Here is a 26,360-nt window from a genome sequence, read left to right on the forward strand (position 1 = left end):
TCAGATCCTCCTCTCCACCCTCTCCGAGTTGGGCATCTCCGGCGCGGCCCACGCAAGATTGCGTCCTACCTGACAGGTCGCTCCTACCAGGTGGCGTGGCGAGAATCTGTCTCCTCACCACGCGCTCTCACCACTGGTGTCCCCCAGGGCTCTGTTCTAGGCCCTCTCCTATTCTCGCTATACACCAAGTCACTTGGCTCTGTCATAACCTCACATGGTCTCTCCTATCATTGCTATGCAGATGACACACAATTAATCTTCTCCTTTCCCCCTTCTGATGACCAGGTGGCGAATCGCATCTCTGCATGTCTGGCAGACATATCAGTGTGGATGACGGATCACCACCTCAAGCTGAACCTCGGCAAGACGGAGCTGCTCTTCCTCCCGGGAAGGACTGCCCATTCCATGATCTCGCCATCACGGTTGACAACTCCATTGTGTCCTCCTCCCAGAGCGCTAAGAACCTTGGCGTGATCCTGGACAACACTCTGTCGTTCTCAACTAACATCAAGGCGGTGGCCCGTTCCTGTAGGTTCATGCTCTACAACATCCGCAGAGTACGACCCTGCCTCACACAGGAAGCGGCGCAGGTCCTAATCCAGGCACTTGTCATCTCCCGTCTGGATTACTGCAACTCGCTGTTGGCTGGGCTCCCTGCCTGTGCCATTAAACCCCTACAACTCATCCAGAACGCCGCAGCCCGTCTGGTGTTCAACCTTCCCAAGTTCTCTCACGTCACCCCGCTCCTCCGCTCTCTCCACTGGCTTCCAGTTGAAGCTCGCATCCGCTACAAGACCATGGTGCTTGCCTACGGAGCTGTGAGGGGAACGGCACCTCAGTACCTCCAGGCTCTGATCAGGCCCTACACCCAAACAAGGGCACTGCGTTCATCCACCTCTGGCCTGCTCGCCTCCCTACCACTGAGGAAGTACAGTTCCCGCTCAGCCCAGTCAAAACTGTTCGCTGCTCTGGCCCCCAATGGTGGAACAAACTCCTCACGACGCCAGGACAGCGGAGTCAATCACCACCTTCCGGAGACACCTGAAACCCCACCTCTTTAAGGAATACCTAGGATAGGATAAAGTAATCCTTCTCACCCCCTTAAAATATTTAGATGCACTATTGTAAAGTGGCTGTTCCACTGGATGTCATAAGGTGAATGCACCAATTTGTAAGTCGCTCTGGATAAGAGCGTCTGCTAAATGACTTAAATGTAAATGTAAATGTAATCAATAAGCTAAAGACCCTGGACTAAACACCTCCCTCTGCAACTCTGTCCTGGACCTCCTGACGGGCGGCCCCACAGGTGGTAAGGGTAGATAACAACACATCCGCCACGCTGATCCTCAACACCTGCGTGCTCAGTCCCCTCCTGTAATCCTTGTTCACTCATGACTGCATGGCCAGGCACAACACCAACAACATCATTAAGTTTGCTGATGACATAAGTGGTAGGCCGGATCACCGACAACGACGAGACAGCCTATAGGGAGGAGGTCATAGACCTGGCCATGTGGTGTCAGGTCAACAACCTCTCCCTTAATGTGATCAAGACAAAGGAGATGATTGTGGACTACAGGAAACAGAGGACTGAGCACGCCCCCATTATCATCGTCAGAGCTGCAGTGGAGCAGGTTGAGAGCTTCAAGTTCCTTGGTGTCCACATCACCAACAAACTAACGTAGTCCAAGCACACCAAGGGAGTCGAAAAGGGCACGACAAAACCTATTCTCCCTCAGGAGAAACTATTTGGCATGGGTCCTCAGATCCTCAATAGGTTCTACAGCTGCACCATCGAGAGCATCCTGATTGGTTGCAACACTGCCTGGTATGGCAAATTCTCGACCTCCGATCGCAAGGCACTACAGAGGGTAGTGCGAACGGCCCAGTCCATCACTGGGGCCAAGCTTCCTGCCATCCAGGACCTCTATACCAGGCGGTGTCAGACTCCAGCCACCCTAGTCATAGATTGTTAGACCACACGGCAAGCGGTACCGGAGCACCAAGTTTAGGTACAAAAGGCTTCTAAACAGCTTCTATCCCCAAGCCATAAGACTCCTGAACGTGGTCCTTCTGTAGCTCAGTTGGTAGAGCATGGCGCTTGTAACGCCAGGGAAGTGGGTTCAATCCCCGGGACCACCCATACGTAGAATGTATGCACACATGACTGTAAGTCGCTTTGGATAAAAGCGTCTGCTAAATGGCATATATTATTATTATTATCTAATCAAATGGGTACTTGCAGACTATTTGCATTGCCCCCCATTTTTACACAGCTGCTACTCTCTGTTGTTATCATCTATGCCTAGTCACTTTACTAACTCTACCTACATGCACATATTACCTCAATTAACCGGTGCCCCCGCACATTGACTCTGTACCGGGACCCCCACTGTATATAGTCTCGATTTCTTATTTTACTGCTGCTCTTTAATTACTTGTTACTTATTTATTATCTGTATTTTATTTAAACTGTATTGTCTGTTTGGGGCTCGTAAGTAAGCATTTCACTGTAAGGTCAACCTGTTGTATTCGGTGCATGTGACTAATAGCATTTGATTTGAAACTAAGACAGAGCTACCGCAGACAAAGCTGAGTCTACGCCCGAGGACAGGAACAAGTACACAAAGTTCCGCTACAACCTCCACAGTGATGATACGAGCAAAAGGACAATATAGGAATAAGGTGGAATCATACTACACAGGCTCCGCCGCATGTGGCCGAGGCTACAGTCCAGAAGATCCAGCCATTATCTGCCCAACGATGCCTCTCTTCCAGATGAACTCGATGCATTTATTGAACGCGTCGACAATAACATTGTGTGTGTGGGACCCGACCGATCCAGAGGACTGGGTGATTTTTGCTCTCCGAGGCTGTTCTAGGGTCTGTTTTCAGAGCATGCGCAGATCAGCTGGCTGGCATATTCAGTCATTTTCAACCTCTCCTTGTCAAAGTCTGTAATCCCCATGTTTTAAAATGACTAATAATTCCTGTTCCCAAGAACTCTTCATGCCAATGACTACTGCCCTGTGGTGCTCACATCTGTAATCATGAAGGGCTTTGAAAGGCTGGTAATGGCCCACATCGCCATCATTCCAGACACCGTAGACCCACTCCAATTTGCATACAGCCCGACCGATTCATAGACGATGCAATCTCAATTGCACTCTACTCTGCCCTCACCCACCTAGATAATAATCATATCTATGTGAATAGGCACCAGCTCAGCATTCAACATCCAATGTCCCCACCATGCTCGTCACCAACCTTAGGACCCTGGGACTGAACACCTCTCTCTGCTACTGGATCCTGGACTTCCTGAGGGGCCGACCCCAGGTCATGAGGGTAGGCAACATTACCTCTGCCATGCCGACCCTCAACAGTCCCTGTTCACCCGAGATTGCGTGGCCACACACGACTCCAACGCCATCGTCACGTTTTCTGACAACATGACAGTGGTAGGCCTGATCACCGGCGACGATGAGACAACGACAGGGAGGAGGTCAGTGACCTGGCCATGTGGTGACGGGACAACAACCTCTCCCTCCAACGTCAGTAAGACCAAGGAGCTGATCTTGGACTACATGAAATCGGCAGTCAATGCCCAAATCACTACAGACTTAAAAATGGTCCAGTCACACGCACAAGTTGTGAAAAAAGCACGACAGCGCCTCTCCCCCGCCCCCCAGGAGGTTGAAAAGGTTTGGCATGGACCCACAAATCCTCAAAGTTCTACAGCTGCACCACTGAGAGCATCTTGACTGGCTGCATCACTGCTTGGTATTTAAACACCTCCCTTGATCACATGGTGCTACAGAGGGTGGTGCGGAGAGCCCAGTACATCACTGGGGCCGAGCTCCCTGCCATCCAGGACCTTTAAATCAGGCAGTGTGAAAGAAAGGCCCGGATAATCGTTAGACTCCAGCCATCCAGGCCATAGACTATTCTCTCTGCAAGCGGAATCGGTGCATCAAGTCTGACACCAACAGGCTCCTGAACAGCTTCTATCCCCAAGCCATAAGACTGCTAAATATCTAACAGAATGGCTACACAGAGTTTTTTTTGTATTTTATGTCTATTTTTGCACCGTCTCTATGCACACTCACGCACACTGACACTCCAACACACACAAATCTACACACACACATACACACACACACACACACACACACACACACACGCACACATACAATCTTTATTTATGCTGCTAATGACTAGTCACCTTACTCCTATACATATCTACCTGTATCACTCCAGTGTCCCTGCACATTGTAAATATGCTATTGGAACTGATCATATTATTTGTTGTTGTACCTTATGTTATTTTAATGCTACATTTTATATCGATTACTGCATTTTGGGGTTTGGAGCTTCCAAGAATGGCATTTCAGTGTACTTTTATCTTCCCCTTGCTACAGGCTAGGCATTCCTTCTTTTCAGATCTCCAATGAGTCGATAGCTTTAGGGCGAGGGGATTTATCTAAATAGGAGTAGTCTTCGAACTAAGACAATGGAAGCTTTCTATACATCACATTCAACGCTAAAACAATGTTGCTGCTTGAAGTACAGGGCTTGGGTTAAATGTGGAAGATACATTTCGGTTGAACGCATTCAGATGTACAACTTTCCTTTTACAGTCAGGTAAGCTATTAAGTAGGTTGAACCTTGAACTGGGCTTATCAGTAACTGGTGGAATATCTACCCAATTTTATTTCCCCTTGCCTTTGTGGGTGCTGAACATAGCTCATGTAACACTATGTGCAGCGTATTACTCAGGTACATATACAAATTGGATTCGGGAGTGAAATTAATATTAATACGCCTGCGTGTACAATCATCTGTTCTGGAATCAAAAGCCATTTGTTCATTGTGGCTTCTGTACCGACTGCCTTCTGTCTCCATGTACATTGTGTTTAATGAGGGGAAATGAGTTTCTTTATCCAATCCAGAAAAACAATTACAGGAAGGGAGGAGAAGCCAGCAGCACCTGGTAATTGTGTTTTTTTCACCCCCTCCCTTTCAAACGCTTTCCAGACAAACCAAAATAACACTTACGTCACACCAAATTTGGTTGGAATTTTCAGCCAATTTTGTCGTTGCCAAAGTTGGTGTTGGAATAGATTTTTGGTTTGCTGGATGGCTTGAGGGGCTAAATGAATGATTGATGACTTGGGCATGTAAAAATTGGCCTTGCATCCCTACAGATTGTATGCGGCTGCCGTTTGCATTGTTGGAGATATGTGATTCTACCTAGAATAAAAGGCTTTAGAAATGGTAGTGTCGCATCAATCATATATTTCCTGGATACAAATAGCCAGGTTTGGCTAAAACCTTGCATACCATTAAGTAGAATATGACAGAATTACAGATGTCAAGGAAACAACAGTTAGACTACTTGCTCTGACACTCACTATTATAGTAAACAAAAACTGAAACTAGTTAAATGAAGGACAACAGGCTTAAGCTTAGTTTCTTTGACTGCAAAACTAACTAAAATAAAAGTTTTTGTTGTTTTTGGGCAAAAATCAAATGGGTTCTTTTATAAAGCTTTTTTCTTATGGCGTTTTCGAGCTTCTGAATCTGGTGGGTAAATGCTGCCAGTAGATGGCAACGTTTTAAATAGGCCTAGCTTGTGCATCACTATCAGTAGCTAATAGGGAAGAAATCCGAGGGCAAGTGTGAACCATATACTGGTGGGTTGTTTAGCAATAAAACCGACACGTGCGCAACTATGGGGCAAAACAGACGGGGTTGGCTTGGATTCAGCTTAGAGAACGTGAACTATATTTCATCTCCAATGTTTCTTGAAAACAAATGCGTTTGCACTATGAGCACTTGTCGTCTCAAATTCTGTACATTGTTACAGTTGTAAGTTAGCTAGCTAGCAAATGTTTCCCTTATTAGCAAAGAAATTACATGAGTCAACACCTCACAACAAAACATTATCAAGAACAAGATAAAACTAGCTGAAATGATCCATTTACGATTCCCGACATGGCAGCATCTTGTAATTGTTGCTATCTATCTGGCCATCCAGAATCACAACAATAGCCTTCTGCCCCATTGAATCGCGTGCATCGTTTTTGTGGCGTTGTCAGCCAACCTGTCTATAGGCGTGAACAATGGCGGCAGCAAAAGTTAAAGCCCCGTATGGGATTGTTTTGAGGACATTGCTGGAAAGGAGAAAAGCAAATCTGGTGTCAGCAGATGGCAGCGTGTGTGGAACAGTGAGAACCCAACTAACCTCAAAGTTCATCTGAACAGCGCACACAGATAATCATACAAACAATTTCAGATGAATACAAAGTGAGACATCCACCAACTATTAGTAGGTACATGTCAGGACAACCAACTTCAGCATGAAAAGAGTAGAAACATGGCAAACTAATTCAAGTGTATGTATGAATGAATGAATGAATAAATAAAAAGCACTGGTTAATTTATTCATCCAGTCTGGCAAGTCCACAGGACTGTGCGATGAGCCAAATGTAAAAATCCTGGCACTGTCAGAATAAACAGGTTGATTTCTTACAAGTGGATATAGACACCTATACAGTTGAGATTCTGAAAGAGGTATAAATAACTTACACTGTGTGGCAAAAAAGGACTGACTGCTTCGTTTTTGTGGGCATATCAGTCTGCTTCTATCAACCGTCCTCCAACGAGGCACAGCATGTGTTGCTCAACCTACATCAGATTTATCATGCACACACCGGAGAGGTATTTGACTGCACATTTTGATGCATGGGACATACCAAAGGGAGAAGATCTTACTTGTTGTAACTGACAATGTGGCAAAAACAATCACAGCTATCAAGCTATTACAGAACAGGCAAGAGAATACCCATAATCAACAACCAGAGCTGGCCATAGCTTTAAACGGTGCGACAGAAATGTCAATCTGAGTCGGACGCCGATTATCCTTTTAAAACCAAGTCGCATTAAAATTGATTCCTAATTTACACCTAACCAAACCTATGACCTGACCCATCACCATGTTTTACTGCCCCCCTGTGGCGTGAAGTGATGTCACAAAAACAAACGCATATGGCTACTTTCTGACCCTAACACTAAAAACTGAAACTAAATAATATTTAAAAAAATATATATATATATTTTTTATAAAACTCAAACTCAATGTGAACTAAATCAAGCCTGAACGAACTGAGACCAAAGAAATAGGGGGGGAAATGAACAGAAAAGCACAAAACTATAACTTTGACACACACATACATGCAGTACTAGTCTGAAGTTCAGACACATCTACTCATTCAAGGGTTTTTCTTTCTTTTTTTTCTATTTTCTACATTGTAGAATAATAGTGAAGACAAACTATGAAATGACACATGAAATGATGTAGTAACCAAAAAATGTTTTATATTTGAGATTCTTCAAAGTAGCCACCCTTTGGCTTGACAGCTTTGCTTTGAAGAATGTCAAATATAAAATATTTTGATTTGTTTCATACTTTTTTGGTTACTACAGGATTCCATATGTGTTATTTCATAGTTTTGATGTCTTCCCTATTATTTTACAAAAACATTCTGTAACAAAAAACCTTGAATGAGTAGATGTCCAAACTTTTGACTGGTACTGTACACACACACACAAACCAGAAAAGACCCTGCTGTCAGTGTGAGGGCCTTGGCTTTCTAGCTCTCCAGGAGAGGAGTGATTATGCTGTTGTCACGAACAGGCCCGTAGCCCGTAACAAAGAGGGAGCGAATGTGGCGATAAGGAATAATAAATATTTTTGTCATTCCTTAACTGAGGTAACCTATATACTCTTTAACAATGGTGTGTGTGTAGTGTAAGTGAGTGGTTGCGTGTATAGAGGTGATAATGAGAGGTGATAAGTGTTGAAAGGTGCCAAAGTAAGCAAACAAAAACGCCCCCAAAAATTGCCACAACCAAAATTAAACAGTGTGTCTGCATGGAGATAGTCTCCTCAATGAAAGGGGAAAAGGTGTATTTATCCCGGGACACACCCGGGACCAGGTGTGTCCCATTTTACTGACGACGCTCCCAACTCCGCCCACCGTCTTCCCCATTATTAAGGAAGCTGCGAATTTTCGCAGCTTTTTGTTACAAATCGCGCAACATTTCAGCGCCCTGCTACTCATGCCAGGAATATAGTATATGCATATGATTAGTATGTGTGGATAGAAAACACTCAGACGTTTCTAAAACTGGTTAAAACACGACTGTGACTATAACAGAACGTGCGTTTCATCGAAAAGTGCAGGAAAATCTGATCACTGAAAATGGAAAAATATATCCATGCGCAACTTCAACCAATTGTTATAAATGACCCACATTAAATGGAACCGAGGTTGCAATACCTACAGCTTCCACACGATGTCAACAGTCTTGTCATTTGCCTACTATTTTTTTCTTGGTCAAACAGACACAGGGCAGAGCAGTTCTTCCGGTCTCCGACCTGATATTTTGGTTGAGATTTACCCGGACATTATTTCCAGACGCACAGCTATAGAATATAATTCGCCTCATGATCAATTTGATCGCTTATTAACGTTTACTAATACCTAAAGTTGCATTACAAAAGTATTTCGAAGTGTTTTGTGAAAGTTTATCGTCAACTTTTTTAATTTAAAAAAATGACGTTACGTTAAAAAACACAATTTTTTTAGTTGATCACACACTCTTCATAGATCGATATCTAGGCTATATATGGACCGATTTAATAAAAAAAAGACCTAATAGTGATTATGGGACATCTAGGAGTGCCAACAAAGAAGATGGTCAAAGGTAATGATTGTTTTATATTTTATTTGTGCGGTTTGTGTAGCGCCGACTATGCTAATTATTTTGTTTACGTCCCCTGCGGGTCTTTTGGGGTGTTACATGCTATCAGATAATAGCTTCTCATGCTTTCGCCGAAAAGCATTTTACAAATCTGACTTGGTGGATAGATTCACAACGAGTGTAGCTTTAATTCACTACCTTGAATGTGTATTTTAATGAAAGTTTAATGACAGTTTGAGTTTTATCAAAAACTATAGGTGGCGCTCTGAAACTTCGCTGAGTGATGTTCCTGCCAGGGAACTGTATTCTGCTACATTCTTAAGAAGTTAAGGAAAACGAGTGCAAAAAGAGAATTTGTCAGCCTGAGTGGGAGGGTCGTCACACTGTTAAGATTAGACAGGCTGGTCTGCCAGGGCCGTCTGTGGTAGGAATGTGTCAAAAGAAGAAAAGAAAGGCTGAAAATGAAAGAATCACGGCTGTGGAAAGTAAAGGTCCTTGTGGCACGCCTCACTCAACACGTTGGGTCTCCAGGGCTACAAAGAGCTAGGGCAGAGAGGTTGTGGCGAAAAGCTTTTCAACAACAGAGCAAATTAATCCGTATTGATGGACGCTACGTGATACAAAACATAAGAGCCATTTAAGGCCCAAGGTTTGCTTTCAGAAAGTGACACAAGGCATATTTGACTCTTGTAGCTGCGGCTTTATATAGAAGGCTGGAAATTGCAAGGTCACAGTAGTGAGATGACCGGGGTTATAGTGGTACAAGTTAACAAGTTAAGTGCTTCTGCATCAATGGTTGGCTCCGTACAAAATATTGAACTGAAAAGATTGAGCTTTTAAAGGTTTTGAGCTTTTAATTTTTTTTTTAAGTACACACAGACAGACAATCACACACACTCACTCATGAGCTGCCCTGTGAGGCATGTAGTGTTTCTTAAATTTTAATCTTCTATGTAGCGCTCATTGTCAGACAGGGAGGAGAATTTGCCACACACACAATGACAGGAATGTGTGTGAGCCGGGTGGGAGGGTGTGGGTGAAGACGTACATTCATCCTGCCGTCCCACTCATTCGCTAACCCATCCATTGTTTCCTCTAATAGCTCCATTATTCCTCCTCATAATGATGGGCATTATCAAATTAATTCCAGCTACTTTCTCTTTGCAGAGTTTGCCCCTAAATGCGGTCAGGAAAAGGGGAGCGAGGCTAGGGGCTAATGGAACGCTTTTCAGCGGGATGGAATTGTGGGGGATTTCGTGCCCATCCAATGAGTCTGCGGTGTTTTGAAAAGAGCAGCTTGTGAGAAGCTGAAGTCATGGAATAGTCATAGCCGCTTCCAATAGGCTTGTCAACCAGACAATGTGTTGGAAACTTATGGGTTCGAGTCAGAGAGAGAGAGAGAGAAACTGCCCCCTTCCACTCTGGGAAAGTAGGGAATGTGACCATCATGGACCATAAAATCACTCTAAATCAACTTGACCCCCATTGATTAGATGACTCTTACAATGAAACCTGCTATGCTCTTGTGGTCCATCCGGTAAATACGGGAAACAATACACATAAAAAGAGCCTGTCCGCCCTCTTACCCGAGTTCCAGTGCCACGTCACATTAATTCAAGTAATATATGCATTCAATTTGAATAAAAGCCTGTGAGGGTGGCGAGAGTAGAGCTCAATCGTGTGGCGTGCGCTCAGCACCAGCCAGCATGACCAATGCCCCCCCCAGTCAAATTTCTTTGCTCGTCGACTTTCCCTGAACCAAGCAGTGTTAAAATGTCAAACTCTCAAACCGCACACCAAATACCTGACTCTCTAAATATGTCTTTGCTTTGTAGATGTGAGTGCTGCAGCATTCACAAATGGACTTGCCTCCTTAATCACTTCATATGTATAAGTCATCTATTTAATTGTTGCTCAAAGGCCTACTACTAATGACAACAGCAGAAATGGATTGAGAGATCTATAGGGATAGAAGCCTTGTCCTTTTCATCAAATGTGATGAGTGTTGTAGATTGATTGAGCGTTGCCTTTTATCTAGTGTCTTAGAATAGCCCTCCTACTGATGAAATAGAGTTACCTTTGGTGGGATTTCTATTGCACCCCAGGGCTGGGGTCTATTCCAATTCAATTGGTCCTTGGTAGCTCAGTTGGTAGAGGATGGAGCTTGTAATGCCAGGGTAGTGGGCTCGATTCCCAGGACCACCCATATATAAAATGTATGCATGCATGACTGTCGCTTTGGATGTAAGCATGTAATGGCATATACAGTTTTTATTATATACATCACACACACACACTGCCAGTCAAACGTTTGGACACCTACTCATTCAAGGTTTTCTTTCTTTTTACTCTTTTCTACATTGTAGAATAATAGGAAAGACATCATCAAAACTATGAAATAACACATATGGAATCATGTAGTAACCAAAAAAGTGTTTAATAAAACAAAATATATTTTAAATGTGAAGTTTTTCAAAGTGGCCACCCAGTACTAAATGACACCAATAATAAGAAGAGACATGCTGGGCCAAGAAACACGAGCAATGGACGTTAGACCATACTTAACCAGCATGGCTACCACAGTATTTTCCAGTGATACACCATCCCATCTGGTTTGTGCTTAGTCCAACTATCATTCGTTTTTCAACAGGACAATGACCCATCACACCTCCAGTCTGTGTAAGGGCTAGTTGACCAAGAAGGAGAGTGATGGAGTGCTGCATCAGATGACCTGGCCTTCACAATCACCCTACCTCAACCCAATTTCGATAGTTTGGGATGAGTTGGACCGCAGGGTGAAGGAAAAGCAGCCAACAAGTGCTCAGCATTGTGGGAACTCCTTCAATACTGTAGGAAAAGCATTCCAGGTGAAGCTGGTTGAGAGAATGCCAAGAGTGTGCAAAGCTGTCATCAAGCCAAAGGGTAGCTACTTTGAAGAATCTCAAATATAAAATATATTTTGATTTGTTTAACACTGTTTTGGTTACTACATGATTCCATATGTGTTATTTCACAGTTTTCACTGTCTTCACTATTATTATATAATGTAGAAAATAGTAAAAAATAAAGAAAAACCCTTGAAGGAGTAGGTGTCCAAAATGGACTGGTACTGTATATAATTCCAGTGAACTCAAATTGAACCAAACTCTAATTCAAATTTACAATTTTCCTTGTTGAAAAGTATTGAAGAGAATTTGAATGAATGTACTTCTTGAATTGAAGTGGAATTGACCCCAACCCTGTAGCACTCTTGAAGTACCAGGATGAAGTCAACTCACCTGAAGTAATGGTGTCATTCAGCGTAATCACATGCTTATTACCAAAGAGTACAAACGACTTACAAGGACGTGTACACGGGTAACTTTTTTTCTCACCAGTTAAAATGTATTGTATGATAATGTTAAACTATGTGTGGAACTACTATATAAGGCATGGTAGTTGTGTGATCAAATTGTATTCAACTTGCCAGTTGCATTGGTTTATTAAAATCAGTCCACCTAATTCCTCCCACACCAGGAATGAATCGAAACAGAAGTCTTTGTATGTGAAACCTGACCAAAGGTGTAAGTGTGAAAAAGATTGATGTGAATTCATTTATATGCTGCTGTAGCGCTGGCTGCAAGTGTAATACCTGAAATGTGGATTTAGCATTTGAAGGAATCCTATCTTTTCTTATGACCCTCCCGGTGTTCCTAAAAGGTACCTAGAAGCTATCAAACTGACATAGTCCAACGAAGCCCCAGTATATCAACCTATTTAATACTCTGTAAATTGTGATGCATTTGTCTACATGCATTTTACAATGTGACACATATTCGGAGGTGAAGATTGATATTGAAGCTTTGCTGCATTTTTTAAAAATGTTGTATATATTTTTTTTTTTACTAGACAGGATGTGGTGGGGACTCAAACAAAAACAGTGCTTTTCCTGCTAAATGGAAAAACTTGGGAGTTAATTTATGGCCTGTTTGGAAGGCAAGTTTGGGCCTGAATCCATAATGAGCGAGTGCACCTGCAGCCGCATACAAATTAATGGATGACGGTTAGCATTTATGCCTCCCGAACCATGGAGACCTCCTGATCTGACCAATAATTGCAGATCAAAGAGGGGGAAGATGGCTTTTTAGTTTCATCCACCATATCATACATGTTAATGTACAATGATTCCTATACTTACTATACAATGCTAAATGTGTCACATGGCTAAGGAATACAGATGGCAGCCTTCAAGTTATCACTAAGGTGTTTAGAGGATTACGGTCATAATTGCGTCCAAAATGTCACCCTTTTTCTTTCATCGTGTACTGCTTTTGTCCAGGGCCCATAGGGTTCTGGTAGTGCACTATTTTGGGAATAGGGTGCCATTTGGGACACTGACGAAGACTGCGAAATACCAAATGGTCAAGTAAATGTCATGTGTAAAGTTCATGTAATGTTATACCAACCTAAGTATGTAGTGCAGGGATGGCGGCTTGCTTTTGTAGGCACGCAAATTGTTTTCTTTTAGTTTTTTTGGGGGGGGACTCAGTCAGTCAGTCAGTCTCAACTTACTGTTGAGAGTTAGAACAGTTGAATACACAATATTCAATTTCGAAATGTTATTGTGCATCAGCATATTTTCTCTCATGTCAGCTAACATTTTTTAGATGAGTTAGTCTAATTTTACTTAGGGCTCCCAAAAGGCTCGGGCCGGCTCTGAATGCATATGTGAGTATGCAGACCTGTGAGCCACTGTGGCCCCTCAATTTTTTTGGTGGCCACACTCCCATCAAAGTTGCCCATCCCTGATGTAGTGCATGTGTATAGCATAGAGAGAGAATGTAATTAAGGTGTCAGTCGGATTGGGAACTTGTGTATCAGTTTCCTAGTTAGTGATGAATAAATGATCAATCCTCTAACATCAATCAATTTATAAAACCCTTTTTTAATGGTTAAGAGCAGTCCAAACACAACTTCCACTTGGATTGTTTTCTCTCTTCTCTCCTCAGGGAATTTTATTTCTTGTGGAAATGTTACAAAATGCACATTTGTGACATGCTCTATCAAAATCAGTCGCTTGTCGTGCAAGCTAATTAGCATAGAAACATGAACATTTCATCAGAAGTATTGATATGCTCTGAACAATGCTATTTGTTTTCTAGCCAACCCAATTAGAATGTCAAAATCAAAGTGTAGGTAAACTTTAAAAATGAGTCCTTGGCTAGCTAATGTTCAGTTAGCTAACAGGCTAAAGACACCCGCACATTTTTGGGTACATTCATCAGCTAGCTAGTACATTATCCTGTTAAATGAGTTTAGCCAAATAACAGACATGTCTTCTACAGTAGCACTTGAGTTGCGACGTGCAGTAGGCAAACGGCGTCGCGGTCAAAACTGACAAACTTCAGAGGTGATTTTTTTTTCTGAACAGCTGAGCTCAATTTAGAGAGCTGATACATAAGTTAAACATAGTTCTGAAGCAAATCTCTTTTCAAATATCTATAGAACTCAAAATGTATGTTGGTGTCAACTGATAAGGATGGAGCAAGTTACACTGAAGTGTGCCATAGGGAACTGTATGTTTTGCCAGTGTCAGTCCATTTAGAGGGGATAACAATGTAGTAATAATAGTAACAGTAATAATACCTGAAAGGTAATATTACATATAAGCATTTCTATCAAGCCCAATAGGCCCTAGTACCATTCATGTTTGAAATGTTGTGAATTATGCCCCCATCATTGAGTGGAAGGCTTATTTTTAATTAGAATAATGCAAATTTGTGACCTGTTTCAGGAAGCTAGGCGTATGTCGCATGTCACTACTTCACAGTGGAGGCATTTAATCATCTTTGTTTTGTTATTCTTTATCAAAATACGTTTTTTTGGCATAAAAGCCTTCTGGAACATGTGAACATTCATGTGTGTTAATAATGAACTTGTATTCCATTTGTAAATATGTATAAAATGGTTAAATTATGAGCCTGGTTGGTTTAGCCACAGAGAGAGCCAGGAACCTTCCCATTAGCCATGATTGGCTGAGATAATCGATGGGTTGGACATGCCAGGAGATGAATTTGGATTGGTCTGCCATGTAGCATGCTTCTGTCTATAATGTGAGCTGCTTTCAGTATGTGTTAATAATCCTTTCTACTGCTGATTTAGCCATCGAGAACTACAAAAGTTTTGCTGCTTTTCTCAATAACATTGATGCCCTAAATTTAGCAGGCGATCTTGACAGATCAGTTGAAAAAAGTTGTGACGGGCTACTTTCTGCACACGCCACGGTCAGTGTGAACTGGAGTGACTTGACACAACGCTGGCCAAACAAGATGCAGCTACAAACAATAGTGTTGTTCGAATGTCGTACTCATTGCAAGTTAAAGCATACTGTTAGCTTGCTAACAAATGTTAGTTTGCTGTCTCGCTAGCTAATGTTACGTGTATGATCAGTGTTGTACTATTATTTAAATCAGAAATCCATTTGTATTGCTAGCTAACATTGAACCTAGTTGGTTAGCTTTAGCTACCTGCAGATTCATACTACAGCTATGACAACCACTTTGGTAGTAGTACGAGTTGAGATTATGCGGGTTCATTGTTTAGCTAGCTAGCTACATGTGTAAACAAGAGACTCCACTTCGCCTGGTGATTACATGACCCATCAAGTTAGCCAGGTGTGTCTGGGGGTGATTACGGCCATATAAAGTATTTCATGAACATGTGTATATGTCTGGTTGTAGAATTTCTTTCACGTGACCCAACCACTTAGTGTCTGCAGAAGCATCATCTTATAATTATCTGGACACTTTCTGTTTTTGATATTGCTACTATGCAAATATGCAAGTAACCATTTCATTGTTCCATTTTCACAGTCTGTATCCTGTACATGTGACAAATAAACATGACATTTAATTTGATATAGTGTGTGTTTACCAGAGACGGCCAATAGCTAGTTCCTGTGTTTGTTTACTACACCACTCACTCTGTTTAGCACATGGCCTCACATGTGACTCCTTAAAGAGATGGGTGGGGCTAAAGCTTAAGAGGGTGTGAACGATGCTGAATGGGTGGAGACCAAGAAGAGCTCTCCAGTAGGTGAAAAAACATTCTTGGTTCTTTTCCTCAAAAGTGGGGTTACAAGTTTATCAACTTTAAAAGCATAATTACTTTCCCATTTGTTCCTCAACTGCAGTGTATGATGTACCATTTTCTAGCTGAGTCTCTACTTTTATCCAAAGTAAAAAATACAATTTCAAATGTCGCTACATAGGACTGAATCCAGGTGGTGGGTCACATTTGTAATATAATCAAGGGGGCTCAATCCATTTGCTTGATCAGAATCTGATTTAGATTGTGTCTTACTAAAATCTATTTCAGCATCTCACTGCACCTGTGATTGAGTCCAAATTGATTTCTCTAATCAATAGCTATAGGATTTAAACTGAGGGGGACGGACTGCCTTATCCAGGAGGCTCCTTGCAGCAGTCACTTGCTCACATTGAGGCGTGTGATTGCCCCATTTGGAGTGACGCAGGCTATTCGAGATACAAGCACTGTGTACCTGCAATCGTGCCTTGTACCAGGGTCGTAGTCATTAGTGCAAACCGTAGCAAAACATCTTGCAACAGAAAACAAAAAATGTGCTTTCTTGTTGGACAGGTTCTGGTTGACCCGCCGTGTTTCAGTCCATTTTCTTCCATTTGGTGTCTTTTTGAAAATGACCCTTGATGGTATATAAGGACACTCAGTTTCAATCTGTGGTGCTGCGGAGACAACTGGCAAAATAATCTTGCCTGCCAGACCTTTGACAAATTTGAGGCGTAAACGCCCGGATTGATGCAGGGGCCCACTGGAGCAAAACCGTTCAAGCAAATGACACTTTTTTGTCTCACCTTGAACTTAATTGACTGCCTGAAAGCTGACGTCCTATGAAAAGTGCTGAAGGAGGGTACTACTTCTTCCTGACATTTCGAAAAGGGTAGCTGTTGACATCGACATTGCAGACCCCCCTGCCGTGCCCTTTTCATATGGATTGTGACAATCGCGTGCACATTCTATACCTTCAGAAAGTATTCATACCCCTTGACTTATTCCACATTGTGTTACAAACCGGATTTCAAAATGGGTTGAATTGACACGATACCCCATAATGACGAAGTGACAACATGTTTTTAGAAATGATTGAAAGTGAACTACAGAAATCTCCTTTACATAAGTATTCACACCCCTTTTGCTATGACACTTGAAATTGAGCTCAGTTGCATCCAATTTCCTTTTAATCATCCTTGAGATGTCACTACAACTTGATTGGAGTCCACCTGTGGCCAATTCAATTGTTTTGAACATGATTTAGAAAGAAACACACCTGTCTATATAATGTCTCACAGTTGTCAGAGCAGAACCTATCCCATGTAGTCCAAAGAACTGTCCGAGATTGTGATGAATTATGCTCAGGCTTATATCTGGGGAAGGGTATGAAACAATTTGTTGTTTTGAACATTTCCAAGAGCACAGTGGTCTCCATCATTGGTAAATGGACAAAATGTGGAACTACCCAGACTGCCTAGAGCTGGCCGTCCGGCCAAACTAAACAACCAGGCAAGAAGCATCTTGGTTAGAGAGGTGTCCAAGAACCCAATGACCACTCCGTTAGAACTACAGAATTCCTTGGCTGAGATGGGAGAACCTGTCAGAAGGACACTTCTTTACAGCACTTCATCAATCTGAGCTTATGAGAGAGTGGTCAGACAGAATCTAAAAAGGCACATGACAGCACACTTGGAGTTTGCAAAATGGCACGTGAAAGACTGCGAGCATAAGGTAAAAGATTCTGTGGTCTGAGACAATTTTACTATTTGGCCTGAATGTAAAAGAGCTATGTCTAGAGAAAATGAGGCACAGCTCTTCACCCGTCTAACACCATCCCTACTGTAAAACATGGTGGTAGCAGCTATGCTATGGGGATGCTTTTCAGTGGTAGGGACGGGGAGACTGGTAAGGTTAGAGGGAACAATGAATGGAGCCAAATATAGGCAAATCCTTAATGAGAACCTGCTTCAGAGTGAAAACGACTTTAGACTGAGGCAAAGATTTACATTCCGAGAGGACAATGACCCTAAGAATACAGCCAAAGAAATGCTGGAATGGCTTCAGAACAAGAATGTGAAAGTCCTTGAGTGGCACAGCAAAAAGCCCAGGCTTGAATCCCATTTGAAAATCTGTGGAAAGACTTCAAGATTGCTGTTCACTGCCGCTCCCCATCGAACTTAACAGAGGTTGAGAAAATCTGCAAGGAATGGGAGAAAATCCCATGTGCAAAGCTGATACAGACATACCCAAGACGACTCAACTGTAATTGCTGTCAAAGGTGCTTCTACAAAGTATTGACTCGGATATGAATACTTATGTAAATGAGATTTCTCTTTCATTTTCAAAACATTTCCTAACTTTTCTATAAACATATTTCCACTGGGGTATTGTGTGTACATGGGTGAGATGTGAATTTTTTAAACATTTTTTTAATCCATTTTGAATTCAGGCTGCAACAACATTTGGATTAAGTCAATGGGTATGAATACTTTCTGAAGGCACTGTATATGTCAAACTCCTAATTGAGTGGAGGAACGTGAAAGGCAGGTAGAGAGGGATCATGCATATCATGTCAATCAAATCGTGTCCGTATTAGATAGTGTATCACAACTCTCTTCAGGAAGTTAGCGGCTAAAAATGTAAATGAAACATTCACAGACACGAGGAAGCAATGTCATACACCACAGCCTCTCCAATGACCATTTCCTGCATTCTACCATAGTCTATCATACTTCTCCCATTCAACATGACCCACATCGTTAGAGGTAGTGGGTTTGTGACGAGGCGAGCGGTGATGGGCACAGAGTACCCAGGTGTCCAGCTGAGTCTCTGTCAGCCGTGACAGGTAGAGAGGCAGCTCAGTTAGGCTGTCACCGCTCCTCCCGACCTCTCCTGCGGTGCCAAACTGCAGCTGGTGGCAGCGGTGGGATTTCGCGGGAGCGGCAGACTGTAATCAGTCATTATGTCAGCAGCGGCCCTGGGAGCCCCGCTCCGGCTCATTCAGCCAAATAATAAGCAGCAGATAACGGTGCTGCCGCGCAGCCAGGGGCCCCGCAGGGCGAGGAGCTGGAAAATGGAGCCTTTTCCACTCGTGGGTGTACACAAAGATATCGCCTTCAGTCAAGTGCTGGAGTAGACTTTCATAGACCCCCAGCAGCCTCACTCACCTTTGCCAACCTCACGGTCAGAGGGACACGCACTCTGCTGGCTGTGGCTAACATGGAACGTGTGTGTGTGTGTGTGTGTGTGTGTGTGTGTGTGTGTGTGTGTGTGTGTGTGTGTGTGTGTGTGTGTGTGTGTGTGTGTGTGTGTGTGTGTGTGTGTGTGTGTGTGTGTGTGTGTGTGTGTGTCTCTCTGTTCGGTCTGTCTTGGTCTGAATTCAATATCCCCTTAATAGATCTATATGCGTGATATTGAGGTTCAGAAACCAAGTGTTATGGATCAGAAGGATGACACCATAAAATGCATACCTAAGGTTGATGTGTAGAAGCCTACATGTACTAGTATTCCAGAACATTGGGTGAACCTGATGATCGTTTCACCATAAAATTGGAACTTTCAAAGCGTTTGCCAAATATGCAACTTTTAATCTGCGTATCAAGTGGCAGCTTTCCGCCATCATTCTTAAACCAGGCGATGCACCCAACTGGCGCGCTATTCCCTATATAGTGCACTACTTTTGACCGGGGCCTATAAGGGCTCTGGTCCACAGTAGTGCAAAATGTAGGGGAAAAAGGATGCCATGTGTGAGATAACCGATAATGCTGGCTGTTGAAACGTGTATTAAATTGTCTTCCCACCACCCTCCGAATCCTCCTCCTCTAGATTTTTGTCATTCCATAACAAGGTCCACAGTCTCCCATTGTCCCTCTAGCATTCCACAGCTCAGTAGTATTGACTGGTTCTGCTGGGTGACTGGTGCCATATTACATCCATTTATCATCGGCACGACAGAGCGCTCGCAACGTCAGATTCTCTTCACCAGACATTTGACTTCTACTTTTGTTCAACAAGGCTCACTCCATCCGCAGTGATTGCCTTGTCTATAACTCGTGGCTACCCACATTCTACACATGTCCACATCCATAATACAAAGGAAAGGTCTGTGTTCCCTTTTGGGAGTATTCTTTCCAACGGTAACAATCGTTGGAGGGAAATTTGCTCTACAAAAATTGTTAGGATATTTTGTTGTTGCTTTTATCGCTTTATTTAGGTGCTACTTGTTGGAGATTTGGTTCAGTGAACCACGCTTGGGTGTTGTGAACTTGGCTGAGACTTGAAGACGAGCTGATGCCAAAGTTTGACCTCAACTGGTTAACACCTATCTGCTCATACTGTTGTAATTGGATAACTTGGCTAACTCAAAGGCAATAGTCGCATAAATGACCACACACACAATACTTTCTTTCAAGATGAACTGTTACCTTCCAGTACATGACAAATGGATGACTACATATCAGTTCATATCTAGACTGATGAAATAATTTATGAGCATGCTTATCATACTGTGACATTGTGAGACCACATTATGTAGCTAGACTATGAGCTCAAGTTTGATCCCTCGCAGTGAAACTAACACCCATACTGATTAATAGACACTGGCAGTGATGATGTTAATCATGAACTGAATCCTGCAGTCTAAGGCGGAGTGTCCCAAATGGCACCCTGTTCCCTATGTCGTGCACTACTTTTGACCAGAGGACATAGAATGAATGGGGAGCCATTTGGGATGCAGCCTAAATCGCTCTTAATCTGACTCCTGTGACGTCTTTATTCCTGCACCTGTGGCTTTAACTTTCATGTGTTATCAGCCGGGATATTTCTGTGCCTTTCCTGTGGCTACAACTTCCCCCTAATGAACAATTACCATCAATAATTGATTGAGATGAAAATGTAAGATTCTTTTGTGCCGGGCACAAATTCAGGGAGGCACATTTGGGATTTGTTCCTCTTTCAGCCCCTTGCCGTAAGACATTTTAAGCACCTCACTTCGGTGAATCTTTTTTTTATGGCTTTTGTTGGCGGTGCGGCCAGAGAAACCAAAGGTCCACTTAGCGGCTCCACTGTCACACAGGAGTCGATGTGAAACGTCACCGTCTCTAATCTTGTTTATGCTTTTGGTAGTTGTAAGCCCTCTCTCTGTAAGCCAGCTTTGTGTCAAACACAGCTGGGTAACCTCGTATAATTGCAGCTGAGCAGAAATAATTGGGGCAGCAGCTTGAATGCAGCCACTACACCCAGGTCATTTACAGATTTCTATCTGTTGGCTTGGCCAGGGCTGCAATGTGGGTAACACAGGTTTCAGAACACATGTGTCACATAATGCATTGTAATATTCAGGCCACTTTAATTCAAATGAAAGGAATGTGACTGTGTACATGCGCCTGGATGACGATAAACTGATGTGACGTTGGCTTACAGTACATTAGCTAATAATATAAGACTGTGGCGCTCAAACTGAAATGTGATATTTGAAATGCTGAAGCGTTGGAAATGTTGCGATGGCGAGCAAATTTTTGTATTAGTTACAAAAGCACTCTGACAATTTATCAACCTGACATTTCATTTATAATGTTAACAGCGAGATGGATGCATTTTATTTAACAGATTACTAAATTATCCAATCTTTCCATGACACCCTAGTACAATCTGAAATTAGACTTGAACTGACAAACCAACTATTTGTCCTCTCACCTGATGCTCTGTCATCCCCACTCCATATACAATCCCTTGACATGTAGGCCTAGTATTCTGTACAATACATGCCACAATACAACAGACAGTTGCTTTGTTTTTACCTAATCAGCCAAAATCTCTACCAGAAGAGCTAGCCACCTTTAGCCACCCAGTGCTTGGCATTAGATTGGCTGCTCGTGGCTGTGTAGAATTCATCATTGCCTACAAATAGAGTACAGCCCTAAGTCCAATGAATCTTCCATCCCGATGTGGTCAATAACTTGGGCTTCCGTATAATCAGTGGGAGTGTGGGATACGTGAGGCCACGGCAGCTCCCAGGAGAATACTTTTTCGCCCGCGTTCGATTGATGACTTTGAACGGGGCCTGTCTTGGCTTAGGGGGAAATTTGGATTGGAAAGTCTGTCGAGAGCAGTTTTAATTCTACCGGCAGTAAAGGATGAAATTGAGCAGGAATGAAGTGCTTTTGGTGCATCGATCTTGCTCTGGTCTCTGCCGAGACAAAGGGAGATGAAGACAATTGTAACCTTCTCTATCGCCTGGCTGAATGCAAATTGAGCAACCGCATCCTTCTTTCTTTTCTAATAAAAGGGAAAAAGCACACAGGGTAAGAAAGCCCCTCTCAAGCTATCAACCATGTCCAATTAGAGCAGGTCTCTGAAAGTAGTACAGACAGACAGTCAGCCTGCACTGTGGCCATACAACCACTTTCACACAGTCTTATTTTATGATGTTTGGATCTGTTTTGACAGATGACAAAGGTAGCCAACCCCAGTTCCCATACTGTTGTCTCTAGCACGACAAGGGTGGCCAACCCTGGAGGGGTCGCAGTAACCTGCTGGTTTTTCCTTCAAGGCTGTCTGCCCACCTGGGTGTTAAGAGACTGACTGGGTCCTTGATTGCTTTTTTTAAGGCCCCCTAAATAGGATTGTGGCTCCAAGTTGGCTCTCCCCAAATTTAAAATACAGGGATTTTCTTTTAACACATAACAGCGTTCAGCTTTTGTTTTGCTTCCTAATGAAGAGTACTTTCCTGCTGGTTCTTTGAGCTTCACCCTGGCCAGGAAATCTGCAGTAACACACCAGCAGATGCAGCGAGTCCTCATGCATAAGAAACCCCACTCCGACAGCCATCTGTCTCCCTGTGTCTGTTACCATGCGCCTGCAGTTTGTTTTGTTAGCGCCAAGCGCTGTATACAAGTTTAATGGCTTGCTAGACACGCCATCCAATCTCATGGTCCTCGCACCTCATTCGGAAAAAAACACATTCCCCGACCTATATCTGACCAGAGTAACAGAAACCAGAACAATCTCTACTGAGGGTTCCATAACTCTGAGTAGGTCTGCCATTGCTTAACTATGCTATACTGTTACCCCACAAGACTGCTGGGTTGAATTATGCTGCCGGGCTAAATTAAAAGTTGAACCTCCTTTGACCTTAAAGAAACCCTAACAACAACAACAGTAGCAGCACCATCCCAGCATGTAGCTGTACAACTAGCAAATAGCAAAGAGGTCAGCCAGATCACTCTTACCACTCCGTGGCCTGACAATAAAATGAGGGGCTATTCTGGAAGTGAGGAGGATTTGAAAAGGGAAGTGCACATTGACGCGAGAAAAATGCAGTCAGACACCACATAAGCAATATAGAGACTTACCCATTTGTTTTGTCTGATGTTTTGCTTGCAACATGCCCAATTAGAAAGAGGCCAACAGTGAGATAGCGAGAGCTCGCAATCTGCTTCAAAGAGTCCCAGCAGCATTAGTATGCAGCCCTCTCTTCCTCAGTCAAGCATAGAGAACTGCTACCCACAACACAATGCCTGCCATAATGATTACTTATGCCATTTTTTGTGTGCTAGGACAGCAGTCATTTTTTTCTTTCAGCTTGAAATGACTGTTCTCTATTTTTGTGACAATATCCTGCCCAAGTTTATCTGGATAGTTAATGATAACTGGAATCATGACTGTACTTGAGCGATTCCATTCATCACAATGTCACCCTTGGCAACGCAGTGAAGGCGATTTATCGGAGGACTTAGCTTTCTCGAAGACGCCCAACACTCTTTTTCATTGTTTTCATCTGAAAGGCAAATGTTTACCACCAACACAGCTATTGACTCTCTTGCCAGCTTTGACTGTATTCCTCCCAGGATAAACATTAGCAAGGGGAAGCTAGAGTGTTTCTTAGCCTAGCATGTTTTTATTTTAGCCGTTGCGGCGCAAGACTTCCCTCACTGCAGACGGCCCTTATTTCTCCCTGCCCCTGTGAAGACATGAACACATTAGCCGAGGCACAATGTCACTTCACAGCAGTCGACTGTCGGTTCTTATCGCGTAAGCCACCGGCTCTAGCCCGTGTTTATTGTTTTGTTGCCTACATGTTTAATGTAAACTAGGCAATACAAATGTGATTTACTTTGTTGATAACCTGTGGATTCAGTGGTTGACCCTTTTTAGGTACATAGTGGTTGATGCCTTTCATATAGCACTATTGATGGCTACTCGAGGTATAGGCCTTGTCAGTAACGTCTTATGCTTAACTCCTTTCACAATCGTAGTTGTTTCTGGCATCTTACCCAATGACATTTCAATGCACCATTTAGAATCTCTTTGGTCAGTCACTTAAAAAAAAATTGCTTACTATTTTTTACATCAATTTGACTGTCCACTTGTATTGTTAGAATAGGATCTATAATATCTAACACTTTTATAACTATCGTCAGTATTAAGAAATTAATATTCCAGCATTTATACAAACAGACATTTATATTATTACTTAAAGGTGCATTTGCGATTCAACCATTTTAAAGTGCCCACTTTCATACATTTAGTGAGAAGAACCAAGTCAGTCAGTCAGTCAATTCACATGGCCATGTTTCTGTAACTGTAATCCAGCTATATCTGTATTAATCCCCGATTTTTTAATTCTGGACTACAGGAAACTGAGTTCTGAGCACGCCCCCATCCACAACACATGCCACTACATTACTCGGGCTGAGCTCCCTGCCATGAAGGACTTAAAAATGGTCAGACTCCAGCCACCCAAGTCATAGACTGTTATCTCTGCTACCGCACGGCAAGCGGTACCAATGCACCAAGTCTGGTTACAACAGGACTCTGAACAGCTTCTACCCCCAAGCCATTCGACTGCTAAATAGTTAGTCCGGGTAGCTATTGGATAACTATTTAATGATCTGCATTGACACACGTTGCACTAAACCTTTTGACTAATCACATATGCTGCTACAACTGTTTATCTATTATCTTGCCTAGTCACTTTATCCCTACTTACAGTATATGTACAGATCTACCTCAATTACCATGTATCCCTGCACATTGACTTGGTACTGGTACCCCGTGTACATAGCCATTTTTCTTTATTTCATTGTTGTGAAGGGCTAGTAAGTAAGCATTTCAGTGTTGGTCTAAGCATGTGACAAATAACATTTGATTTGATTGAAATGAGTTAAAAAATAAAATGATTAGAAGCTCGTTCTATAGTGCTTCTCCCCATCTAAAGCCACCCATAGATTTATGCCTGGGCTGAAGGATGGCTGTCCAATTTTACGCATGAATGGCCGTTCTGCCAGTGTCGGCTATGTTTTAAAAGCCTCTGTCAGATGTACATTTTAGGATATATATCAGTGCTGCCCGTGTGTAATTCTTGTGTAATTCCTGCACACAGTGACTATTTCTGTCAAAGCCCACCAGCAGCTTGTGCATTGCTAAGATTGTTTTACATAATTTCCGTGAGTGTTTGTTGTCCAAGGTGTGTGTGTGATGTGCATGCGTGCGTGTGATGTCTGTGCATGCACAGAGCTCAAATATACTCTACCGGAATACCTTTCCTGTTTTCCCACGTCATTATTCATTATGGAGCTAGTCAAATTATAACTACCTCAAGGTCAAAGTTCATGTCTCGTGTTTTTGCAAATGGGAATGAATCCCAAACTGGGAAATGGGGGCGTTGTCGAGTCAATTACGACTGACACCTTTCTGTGTTGTTTCTTTGGAGGAAGGCTTTTCCTCTCTAGCTGCTTTCCCAGAGATGATACATAGTGGGTTGATAATTGAAAATGTGAAACTATTCAAATAGGCCTGTGATAAAGCCAGGATGTTGTCCACTGAAGGTCATTGGTTGTATTAGCTGCATATTTAGTGTATCATAACGAATGAAAGACAAAATGGCAGTCCGATCATAGGTGGAGACTTCCAATATGTAGCGGAGTGTCATTTAGACACCCAGAACCCTCTCTTCTCAATGTCATTCTTCATCTGGACAGGCCAATCAACGTTATGTCAATGGGACCTATACAGATGTCCACAATGTGATATGAAAGAGTGACAAGTTCCCCTTTGTTACGATGGTAAGTCAAAACGAGGTCAGGCTACCCATTTAAGATGTTTATACAGGTACAGTTAGGTCTGTTTCTCTGTGTCCCAAATGACACCCTATACCCAATACAGTGCACTACTTTTGCCTTGAGCCCTGGACCCGGGTCAAAATGAGTACACTGTCTAGGGAATAGGTTGCCATTTGGGACACTAGCTGTGTGTAGTAGTAGTACAGAATAGCGTTGAAGTTGTTCGTCACCTCATGGAGAAATGGGCACACTTTTTAACTCCTTGCTACAGGGGTCCTGGCATATCTCTGCGGTCTCCCACAAAGCCTGAATGGGAACATTGTGTGTGACCGACTGACCCCCCCCCCCTCTACTGGTCTGGGTGCCTGTTTGGGTCCAGCACACCTGTCAAACCATGTCGGCAGCGCCTCCGGCACTGACAGACTCCAGAACCCCACTGCACAGGCACACACATACACACACAAA

The 26,360-nt window shown here is 42.9% G+C and overlaps 1 protein-coding gene across 4 annotated transcripts in view; it reads left to right on the plus strand.

Moving 5' to 3' along the window:
• The window catches only part of LOC118368775 (adhesion G protein-coupled receptor L3), a 362,805-nt gene that overhangs the window by 10,433 nt on the left and 326,012 nt on the right, over positions 1-26,360 (plus strand). The window lies entirely within an intron of this gene.

Source organism: Oncorhynchus keta, chromosome 35 (genome assembly GCF_023373465.1).
Source record: "Oncorhynchus keta strain PuntledgeMale-10-30-2019 chromosome 35, Oket_V2, whole genome shotgun sequence".
Taxonomy (NCBI): domain Eukaryota; kingdom Metazoa; phylum Chordata; class Actinopteri; order Salmoniformes; family Salmonidae; genus Oncorhynchus; species Oncorhynchus keta.